Genomic DNA, 12,163 nt, shown 5'->3' on the forward strand with positions numbered 1-12,163 from the left:
ATTTGTTTCACATTTTTTATGCCTTAGAATGAAAACTAAACACAGATAGAGGCTTGGTGCCTGGACATTTCAAGATAACCCCACAACTACTTTTATTGCTCATGTTCAGGCCACGTTTATCTCAGAAATTATTATAGTACTTCATTTCTTTGTCTTGTAATTCCCTTCACAGAAAATACAAGATCTTTGAAATTAAGCATGGCATTATCTTTATAAACTGGGCAATGAAGATATTCTTCAGGTATTTAGCTAAAATAATAAAAGTAAAACACATTGCAAGGAAAAGTACAGGAAAAAAATCTGAAATGTTTTCTTTGAATTGCCAGGTTTTTCTTTGTCTTTGTCAGGAAAAAAAGCTTTCCCAAAGTCTGCGTTGCCAAATTTTCTGCAAGAAATTGCCTGTGTTGATGTAAGTTGAGGTTAAATGGCAATAAACTTATAAGACGTGTACAACTTCTTTAATCTTTGTTGCCCTTTCATAGGATCATACCAAGGTGGAGGGTCTCTCGTGCAGCCTCCTGCTCAAGGCAGGGTGAACTATGAGATCAGCACAGACTTCTCAGGGCTTTATCCAGTTGGATCCTGTAAATTTCCAAAGCTGGAGGCTGCACAGCCTCTCTGGGTAATTTGTTCCACTGCATTGCTGTCCTTATGATGAAAAAGTTTTTCCTTATATTCCGTCTGAATCTCTCTTGTTTCAGTTTGTGTCACTTGTCCTACCACCATACATGACAGAAGAGCCTGGCTCCATCTTGTTAAACTTGTCATAGGTATTAGAAGGCTGTTTTTAGGTTTCCCCTTCAATCTTTTCTTCTCCAGAAACATAGAATTTATTATGTTTTTTTAAATAAAGACTTCATTATTACTTCATTGCTTATATTCTATTCTTACTACTTGTACTTCTATAAATGTGTGCTGGTAATATCATTTTACTGTCTTTTTAGAAGAAAACTAATAGGAATATAATATTAAAATTAAATAATTTCTCCATTTCCCTTAGATTATATCATTTAATATTTTTGCTTCTGTCTGTTATGTAAGGCACAAAAGCAGAAATTGTCTCCAGCTCATTTCTGTTCAAAAACTAACTCAACTACATAAGGGCACTGCTCCTTTGAATAGGCAGCAAAATGTGCCCTCCCACTAGAAAACCTGATCTCGGTTAAGTTGCTAACCACACTGCAGCTTTACTGGCTCAAAGGACTAATGACCAGCTGGTGGCTTCTTCAATAAATACCATGTCCTGATTGAATAATTCCTTGTCTAAAGCCAGTCCAAACAAAGTTATCTATCAGGAATTAAGGGGTGGCTTTCCTGCAACAAGTGAAGTTGACTGCAACAGCTACGTTGCAGGGGCAGAGAACTGAGGCCTGTGGTTGGAGTCAGAAGCTGTGGGATAAAGCACAGAGCCATGCAACTGGCAGTTAACTAGAAAGTTCCTTCAACCAGCCTTGCTGCCATGAATGATCTGCAGGGCTGTCTGTAAGCCACAGGGATAATGAACTGACGCTGTCCTTGTTTCCAAACAGGGATACACGTGTCCCTTCTTCAAATTAATTACCAGTAAAAGAGGAAGAGACCCTCCAGAACTCATATTACCATTATATCGAAGAATACAGGAGGGAAAAAAAAAAAGTGATTTCAAAACATGAACTCCTGCATCTTTTTAAAAGTGAATTATATTCTTTTTATAACAGTCTGAAGACATGATTGTTATTTACTGTTTCTTTTTCTTGCCTCTCATTTCTGTTCAAATTGTCATAGCTTCATGATATATGTAATAATTAGGAATGTACAATCACTGCAGAAAACTACAGCTTTATACAAAAAATGTGACAGATTATGTTTTCTGTGTTGCCACATGGATAGCACACCATGATCATTCTTACTGTGTTACATTTAGAACTATGTTATAGTGAGAGCTGACACGGGTTTCATTCCACATCTATCCTTTTTGTCAGTGTTCCTTTCATGAACAATGTGACACAAGGGAAGCTTCTGCAGGCAAAAAAAGGTCACCATCTCTATCAAAACCTGTTATACTCTGGGAAATTAGCCATGAGAAACACAAAAATTAGATATAATAAACATTTTTCTGAATATAAAGACTGACATAAAACATGTCTAATGCTGCTGCCTTACAAGTTGGGTTTTTTTGTATTTGTAGAAGAAACTGCATGGATAATGGAAATTGCAAGTAGGAATAAAAAAAATTAAATTAAGCAGTAAAGGTATGCTGGAAACTGATTCAGCCTTTTTTCCCCTCCTTATTAAGTGGAACCCAAAATATGAGTGTAAGAAAACTGAGTACATATGACTGTGGAACAGAGGCAAGTTCCACTGACAAGCTATGACATGTAACAGAAGAATATTTCTGATCATCTAGAATAAGTAAAAATACGACTCCATCAATGTTAATGTCGTATTAACCTTACAGAAAGGACTGCCTTGAGGAAAGTGAAAGATTTTGATTGGTGAGTGGCTCTCTTGATCTTCCATTTTCCTCTGTGACACACTGACTGAGCACACTATTCTGATTCAGATGTTAATTTATGGAAATGGATAATACAATGTATCTGATTGCTTAATTATGCATCCCGGGGATTCATTCAGAATCCGTATAATGCATCTTGATGACCTTGCAAAGGCAGAACTTGCAATTTGCAACTTTTATTGGGATTTAATCAACTGGACAATACTTCTCACATCTTTTTCTGATGAGGGTGCTGACCCCTGTCTCTGGCATCTTTGCTGTGTACTATAATCACTAATCTCTAATGCAAAAATCAGTCATTCCTGTGTAGCATAAGTGAATCCAAGAGTGAATAGGGTTAGCCCACAGCTCTGTCTCCTCACGCTTTAATATTGAAAAAGATGCTACTAAGGTTTGGTATTGAGGGGTTTGCAATGTGCCAGCAAAAAAACGTATACAATACGCACTACAATTAACATGCATAATTGATTTCCAAGAGGCAAGACTGAAGAAAAAATATGACAGACTAAAAAACCCAACCAACCTTTCATATGTTTAATAGGAATGTCTTGAGTTGTAATGGTAAAGATGTAGCTGTTAGAAAGGATAGAAATCCTTATGTCATCCTCCAGGGCATAACACCAAGCCTCTATATTTGAATCTAGGAGCAACCCTCCCTTGGGTTTAGTTAACTACCAACTGCAGAGTTTTTTCATTTCTTTCAAAAAAGCTGAGCCTCTCTACTGCTTTCAGCCTGAAAGTCTGGATGGATGCTCATCACCAAGGGATTCCTAACTAATTATGACTGACTGGTTGATTAATCATAGTAAAAAAGGTGAGACTCTTGGCTGCCACTCCAAAACAGCAAAATAAATAACCCATGCAGAAGTTACATGTCCTACTTGCATTCTGTATTTCAAAACACAGGCAAACAGATGATCTTGAAATCAAAACTTCGGTAATGGTTTTAATATTTCATTACCCTCCTGCAAATGTCTTAATATAAATACCTTAAGTAAAGAATATGATGTATAATAGTCCTAAGTAAAGAAGAAAATAAGAAGGGACATAGTTTCTGTTGGCCAATAAAGATACTTACAGTACTACTAGTTTGGTAGTATTTTAGAGTTTGTATAACTCACTGCCAAGGATGAAAACTTTCACACACTCTTTTCTTTTTCTTCTTTTCTTTTCTTTTCTTTTCTTTTCTTTTCTTTTCTTTTCTTTTCTTTTCTTTTCTTTTCTTTTCTTTTCTTTTCTTTTCTTTTCTTTTCTTCTTTTCTTTTCTCTGTAGACATATGTGTTAGTCATGATTATTTCATGCACAGAGCAATTTCTGAGTGTGATGAAGTTTTTGTTTACATAGAGATGTTAAGGAAAAAATTGACCCTGTTAGGGGTAAAAATCTAGAAGAGGTAATATTCTACCAGATGAAATAATGGACATATAGAAAGGGAAAAAAAGCATTTTGGTGGCATGGTGTTGATAGGCCAGTACGTGGCAGTTTGTGTCTTCAGTGAGTTGGCATTAAATGTGTTTGAACACAGAAAGAAAAAGTATGTGGCTACTGACAGTACTTTAAATGCTTGCTGCCTGCTACGTGTGCTGTGCAATGTACATGCTGCTCTGTCATGTATTGAATGCATCTGAGAGCTACTGAGTAGCTGGACTAGGAAAAATGTAATTCTTGCAATAGTGGATAGCCAGTCAGAGGAACAGACTTTTCTTTTTAAACAGTTGCAATTGACCTCTTTGATTTTCTATTGATGTGTAGCTGTGGATTTTTATCTTAAAGCCATTATTGACTCACAGATTTTATGGAACTTAAGGCAGTTTTATAGTAGTAAATTACATGATAAGAAGGAAGTAAATGAGCAAATATGCATTTTTCTCTCTTTAGTTTTAATTTGCTTTTATCTGACTGTCTTCTCAAATAATACTATGAAGGAAGATCTACTTTTTCTTAGATCTTGTTAAAAAAGACCAGCTCACGAATGACAAAAGTTTAGAATGAAAATGTATGTTTCCTTAATTAGTGATTTAATTTAAATGACTAAAGACACCATCATAGCATGCAAATGCACTTAGAGTTAATGTATGCATGCAAATATAGTCACAACCTGCACTGGGCTGGCAGAGTGAGAACAGACACTGTTCCCCTTAAAAAAAGAGAGAAGAACAGTTCCCACTGTTGGATACCCAAACCTCTGTTTGGGACAACTTTGTGTTATTTATTCTGAAGCTAATCTGCTGCATCCAGGAGCTGAACAGTCAAGGTGAGATTTGTACTTAATTTATTTATCAGTTACCACCAAAACTGTTTATTTCATGTTTAGAGAGATTCTTGTAGCACACCAGCTGTCTTAGTAACAGTGAACCATCAAGTCTTTTGTTTACAAACACATTTGTTTGAAACATTTTGCATGACAGGTTACAGATTGTGACAATTACACTGGGTCATAGAAAAAACGTCATGTAATGCCAGTGCTTATAATGAAGCACGCTCTGATCTGACGGATGCATCTTGATTGAACATGTCATGTTGCATTTCATATGGAAACTTAGAAAAAAGAGAAGGCTATGAAATGTTGACTCTTACACAATTTTGAGCCACAAACACAGGCAAGTTGTTTCTCAATACTGTTTCTTATTATATAAAACACTTGGCAGACGTGAAGGTTGTTACCTGAATGGTGGCAGGCAATTACTCACTGTGATAAGCCTGCCCAGTGCCAGTACCGGTACACGAGTCCTCCCGTTCCTCTGGGCCATTTGCTACTGCTCCTGCCTTCTCTCTAGAGCAGAGATTTACTGTTGTGCTGGGCCATCACCTCTAATGGCTTTTCTTAAAGTTTCCTTGTCTTTGTTTCACTTCATATCAGCTAGTTTCCATTTACCAAATTCACTGAGGGGACTCTTTTATGTCAAGCATCTGGTATGTATGCCTCAGATAATTCCAGTCCCACTTTCTGATGCAGAAAACCTTCTGGTTTGTAATCTCTCATTTCTCTTTGTTGAAAGGCAAAGCCTTTCTATCCAGCACCCAGATCTTCTCATAGCAATTTGTAGTTAATTTCAGATGTTGATTTAATCTCTTTACTCATTACTCTCATTACTGCATGTTAACAGTGAAATTATGTTTGAGATTTTAAGTTTATGTTAAAAATAATCCAGATGTTTTGTATATCTTTGCTTTCAGCTTCTCCTGTCTGTAGTGTCATTTCCTATTGAACTCCTCCTTTCATCTAATACACTGCTGTTGAAATAGATGAATTGCTATAGCTGCTTAACTTTTTTCCTTTCTCCTTGACACATGCTTTTCCTGGTGTAGCTGATTCTGAACAATGCCTGCTCTGCTATTTTTTAAACCAGTTTTTGTGTTGTTGTAGTGGTTCTGTCTCACTTATGGCAACACCAAATCACAACTAAGAATCTATTTTACCAAGCTGATGTGTAGTTGTTAATTGTCGCAGAGTACTTCGCATGTCTGTAAATGGCCTTGAGCAAATGGACGTCTTTAGATGGAGTTTCAATGAGTACTGTTTATCTTTTTGGTGCACTGTTTTTTTTGCCATTTTCATATTTCAGCAATCTCCCAATTCAAGATTTACCTTTTGGGGAATTTTCCTTCACGGAGTGCCATATTTCTTTGCTTATCATTTTGATATTCAGCTATGTGGATAACCAGCAGTAACTGCTGCAGCTTAAGTGAAATCATTGCTGATTGCTGTACCCTGTTCTTCACACCAGCCTTCACTACTTTTGACAGTGCCTCAAGTCTGCTCTTTGGTTTGTTCTGGATTTTGCTTGAAGGGTCACATAGCAATGTGATCATTGTGGCTGCTGTTGATACGTATGGCCTAATATGTCTTTACATTTTGGGCAGGTGATCTGATCTTGCATTAGCAAAGAGATCCTTTCTCTGTTTTGTTGTTCTGTCATCTGGTGAGTCACTCTTTTTTTCTTTTTTTTTTTTAAATATATATGTCTTTTTGAAGGAAAACAGTTGCCAAAGCAAGACTGGAAGCTCAGCACAATTAGTCCTTAGTTTCTGTGACTGTGGCTTCCCAATGTTCTTTCCATCACCCCACTGTCACTTCTAATTTAGCATTAAAGCCACCTATCAGAAGGAATAAGCCGTGCTGTGGTATTGCCAATGACATCTTAGAGCAATTGCAAATCACATCATTGCTTTTGGTGCTATTTTGTTCTGCCTGAGCATAATGGTGTATGACTGACAACTCTAGGGAACTAGTCATGAGTCTGTTTGATAGGTTTTCCATTGATTATCCATCTTCTATGTGTTTTGCTAAGATGGGTGCTCTAGCGTGACTAAGACATATTTCTTCTTTAACTTGAAACACTTGGCCGTTTATTCTCTCTAATGTTAAGGTGTGAAGTTTATGTTTTTCATATGCTGCATTATTGATGAGGGTTTTAATGTCCAAAATATTTCTGTTTTACAGCAACAGGAAGACCAACACCAAGCCCATCAAAATCAATAGATGTATCCTCTGCAGTTCCAGTGGCTTTTGGATTGTGCCAAAATTTGTTTATGGAATGCCTGTGCACCAGCACAGGGACTCGGAGAGTAACTCTGAATGAACTAGCATGGGTGTTGAAAGCCTGCCTGCATGCTTGCATGAGTGTGGTGTGCTTTTCAGACTGATTTGTGTGACTCACTAGGAAACTTCAGAAAATTAAACTGGGTAGCTGTGAATTCAGGTTCATAGATTCCCATACTTAAAACATTTGAAGTTATCTTGTAGCTCTGTATGATTCAACACGGTACTATGTAAGTTTATACAACAGAGCTTTCTTTTTCTTTATACAGTCACATTTTATTAAATAGTTAATAGGTAAAACCAGGTAACCCTGTGGCAAGTGTAATTCTATTAATTTTGAATTACAGAACAAAATTTATGAGAAGCATATCTGAAATAAAGTAATTCTTCTCACCCATTCACCAGCATATAATTTTTTAATGTATTTTTCCTTATGCTTCAAGCATTTATGGCTGTTTTCCAGGGTGTTTTTGAAAGACGTTGGCTCTGTGATTGAATTTTTTGATTAAATGTTTGAATAATATCAGTCTTTTCAAATAAAATAAGCACATTCAGATTGCCAGACTGTTTAGCCTTCAGTTGTTAACTCCCTCATATCAATCATGAAATGCGTTTAAAAAAGGATGATACCACAGCTGGACTTAAAAAACAGGGAAAAAGTAACTAGGGAGCAACACTGCAATCAGAAGTGATATTGTTGTTGCACAGGTAACACTTGTCTTGGTGGTAGGATCCAACCTGTAACTGGATACTGAGGTTGTGCATACTTGTTATGGCTCCTGCTAGCCCTGGTTCAACTAGGTGAGAAGGGCCAGGTGTTTTGCTGATCACTGTCCATGAGTAGGAGGCTTTCATAGCTTCAGGGCATCGCACCGTGTAACAAATGGTGATTTGCTAATCACCATTAATGGTAATGGTGATTAGCTTCAGCCCAGAATCTCTTCACTGTCTGATACTGAAGAGAAATTTGTTTTTCGAAGAAATGCTCAGTGTGAAATATGCAAGGACCTACACTTTGCACACCATACTGCTAATACAAACTTATTTAAATGAACACATCTGCTGTAACTACAGGTTACCCCACGCTTTACTGTTTGTAGGCCAAATCATTGTGACTTTGTACATAGTTTAGAATGTTATTAGATAGCTGGTTCCAAGCGCAGGCTGCAGTGGACCCACAGCCCACGGACAAACAACCAAAAACTGCCCCACTGGCACACCCACAAAGGGAGGGGGGCCAGTAATGCAGAAGAATGGAAGCTTGCAACAGCAAGGACCAGCAGGAGGAAGACACTTCCCCCAAAGCCTGAGGTGACCTTGCAAAACCACTTCACAGCTCTACAGAATAAAGAGGAAAGACCAATCACATCAGGAGAAACACTGGAGCTGAGTAAGGCAGCAGTCTCCTGACTGTTCCCTGTATAACAACCGGTCGGTTGGTATTGGGACTGGTGCTGTTTAACATCTTTGTTGTCATAATGGACAATTGGATTGGATGCACGCTCAGCAAGTTTGCCAGTGACACCAAGCTGTGTGTAGCAGTTGGCACGCTGCAGGGAAGTGATGCATCCAGAGGGACCTGGACAGGCTAGAGAGGTGTGCCAGAGCAAACCTCATGAAGTTCAATGAGGCCAAGTGCAAGGTAGGGCACGTGGGTCAGGGCAATCTCAAGCACAAATACAGGCTGGGCAGAGGATGGATCAAGGAGAGCCTTGAGGATAAGAACTTGGGGGTCTTGGTTAATGAGAAGCTCAACATGAGCCAGCAGTGTGCACTTGCAGCCCAGAAAGCCAACCACATCCTGGGCTGCATCAAAAGAAGCGTGGCCAGCAGGTCGAGGGAGGTGATTCTCCCTCTCTACTCCCTCTTGTGAGACTCCAACTGGAGTACTGCGTCCAGCTCTGAGGCCCCCAACAAAAAAACACATGGACCTGTTGGAGCGAATCCAGAGGAGGGCAACAAAGATGTTCAGAGGGCTGGAGCACCTCTCCTATGAAGACAGGCTGAGAGAGTTGGGATTGTTCAGCCTGGAGAAGAGAAGGTTCTGGGGAGACCTTATAGTGGGCTTGCAGTACTTAAAGGGGGCCTACAGGAAAGGTGGGGCTCTTTGTCAGGGATTGTAGCGACAGAACAAGGGGTAACAGTTTTAAACTAAAAGACAGTAGATTTAGATTAGATATTATGGAGAAATTTTTTACTGTAACGGTGGTGAGGCACTGGAACAGCTTGCTGAGGGAAGTTGTGGATGTCTCCTCCCTGGAAGTGTTCAAGGCCAGGCTAGATGGGGCTTTGTGCAACCTGGTCTAGTGGGAGGTGTCCCTGCCCATGGCAGGGGGGTTGGAACAAGACGATCTTTAATGTCCCTTCCAACTCAAACTATTCTATGATTCTATGATCCTATGATTATGCCAAGACCAAAGGCACAACAGAAATGAGCTCTGTTTCTTCTGCACATGCCATGCCGTATGGAAAAGACTTCTAAATTGCAATACAGCTCTTAAAACTTTGCTTAAAATTAGTTTTTCTATAAAAAAAAGACAGATTCTTTTGACTGAGTAAATTCTCCTGACTGTGCACCAATAGGTCAGATCAGCAACAGGATTTGCTTAGATCAGTAGTGATTCATAGGCAAGAAGTACTTGAAATAGAAAAGTACTGAAAGCTTGAATGTGCTGGCAATTCCTTCAAACTCCATGTTGGAAAACATATTGCTAATTACTAAAAACTAATATTGGTCCCACTCTGATGCCTTTCTTGGGGAGGTTAAACAGAGAAATGAATACAAAAAAGTAGAGGCCAATGATACAGGAGGCAGATGGAAAAAAATATTCAAACCTATTATGTTCTCGTCTTGGTTATGATATAGGACAATCTAAGTCATCCATTTTATTTTTATATCAGACACGTGACTCGCTGTTCTACTACCATATAACCCAGGGAATTTTTACTATTGTCTTCAAGAGGAATACAATTAAGGACTACGCTATATAACCAAATCACATACTATATGTGCTTATTAATTCTTTTTTGCTGTTACTAATTGAGTTATATCTCATATTAAACATAGCAGTGGCTGAACTTTCTCACAAAGAAGATTTCTGCTTTTCTTCAGGCAATGTTTCATTCTCCTTTCTCATGTTCACTTGAAAGCCTGTCATCTGAAATCATTCTGTGCTTCAGGTTCTAGGAAACAGATGAAAGTGAAGAGTACTTTCATCCCCCATAGAGTGTAATCCCATACTAGTCTGACTCAGTTATTTTAAATGAAGTCTTATAATTTTGCTGTTACACAAGTTTAACAGAAATTATATAAAGGAGAACAAAAGAATTTTTATTTTATTTTATTTTAGTGAACAAGGTGGTTGCCTTTGCAGAATCAGTATTTCCAGGAAATGCAATCTCTCTCCATTGAATTTAAAAGCAACCCCGAGTCTATGTATTTTTTTCTGTAAGAACAGTCATCTGCACAAACAGCCCACCATGTAGCATCATTAAATTGACAGCCTGTATTAAACAGTAGCCAGCTGAATGCCACTGAAAGAGACTGTATTAATCAGAACACATTTTCACAGTTATCTCGAAGAAGATGCAGAGAAAGGAGCTCACACACAGTCACTCAGTGTAACAAATGACATATCCACATAACCAACCAAATCAGTGTAACAAATGGAGCTAATTGCACTGTGCAGTGGTGGATAACCAAAGTTCTGGATTTCATTGCTCTTTGTGGTAATGGCAAGAAAATCAGTAAGGCAGGACAGTAAAGTCTGCTAACTCCTGCTACAGACAGATCTCCTTACTATTCCCTCTCCCCATGTCCCAGAACTTCAGATTTATTTATTAATTTATTTATTTTAGTTCTGATTTACTTGGATGCCCTTTATGCATGTAACATACTCTGCTGAAAAATTTTAGGTAATGTGGAATTATTTCTCTACAGAATTTGAATAATGATATGAAGGTCATCTCACTAAGGTACTTATAAAGAAGCAAATGCCAAGTTGTAAAAAATATCAAGGCATAAAAATGCCAGGTAGTAAGCATAAAAAATTCTTACTGTGTTTATGAATTCCTCTGTCATGTAAGAAACACCCTATACCACAATATGATGCTATGGAACTTCCTTCCAACTTGATGTTGAGATGGAATAAAATAGTTGTGATATAGCCTGAAAAACTTGTAATATTTCACTGAATAGCTACAACATTTGCTATGGTTGATGACTGACACTCTCATAAAAGCTGGGATCAGGGATTTCTCTTTGGGCAAGAGGACATCAGAGAATATTGGTGAAACAGGAGAGAATGATGGAATATTTACTAGTTATTAACCAACATTAAAGAGATTCAGAGGAACTGGAATTAATTTTATATCTTGCTGTTTAAAGAAAAAGGCCACAATAAAACCAAACCTTTGTAAGTTTTTAATAAAACTCCTGAAATTTTCTTCCTTGATTAGTATCAGACATTTTTTCGGGACTGCCTAAAAGCACGTTGCTGACTTTTGCGCAAAATAACCTTTCAGAAGGTTACACAGCTTAAAACAGCAGTGAGAGTGATAAAGAATGAAATTCCTTCTAGAGAGAGACACTGAACAGTTTGTCTTTCAGAGTACAAAACAGTAAATTTGAAATGGATTGTGTAAGGGGAAATAGAGAAATTGTATCAGCTTCTGTGATAGAGCTGCCTCTGATATTGAACTAGGTTTAATGAGAAACAAGAGTTGCATTAGAAACAAAGCCAGTAATATATTGATAGGTAAGTGATAAAAGAGTTTCCTGACTGGAATGCATTAAATGAAGGAACTAAACCTGAAATATTTTAGTGCTGCAAGATACAAAGTGAATAGATGAATATTAAGGGTAGACTAAACTGAAGACGAACATGTCATCTAAAGGATTAATTTATGAATTTCATTGCCCATATAAAATGCAGTATCTTGAGAAGTAACAGAGATTGTCTGAAATTATAAAATGGGATGTGGTGGGGTCTTGTACCTTTTTGTTATCTTACTATGATTTTTCATAGAAATTTCATTTCAATCACAAATGTCATATTTTGCAAGAATTTCTCAGTGTTGAGCTTGACAATGTTCAATGACTGTATTTTGTGATTTCAGCTGCAAT

This window comes from Charadrius vociferus, unplaced genomic scaffold (genome assembly GCF_000708025.1).
Source record: "Charadrius vociferus isolate BGI_N301 unplaced genomic scaffold, ASM70802v2 scaffold156, whole genome shotgun sequence".
Classification (NCBI taxonomy): Eukaryota; Metazoa; Chordata; class Aves; order Charadriiformes; family Charadriidae; genus Charadrius; species Charadrius vociferus.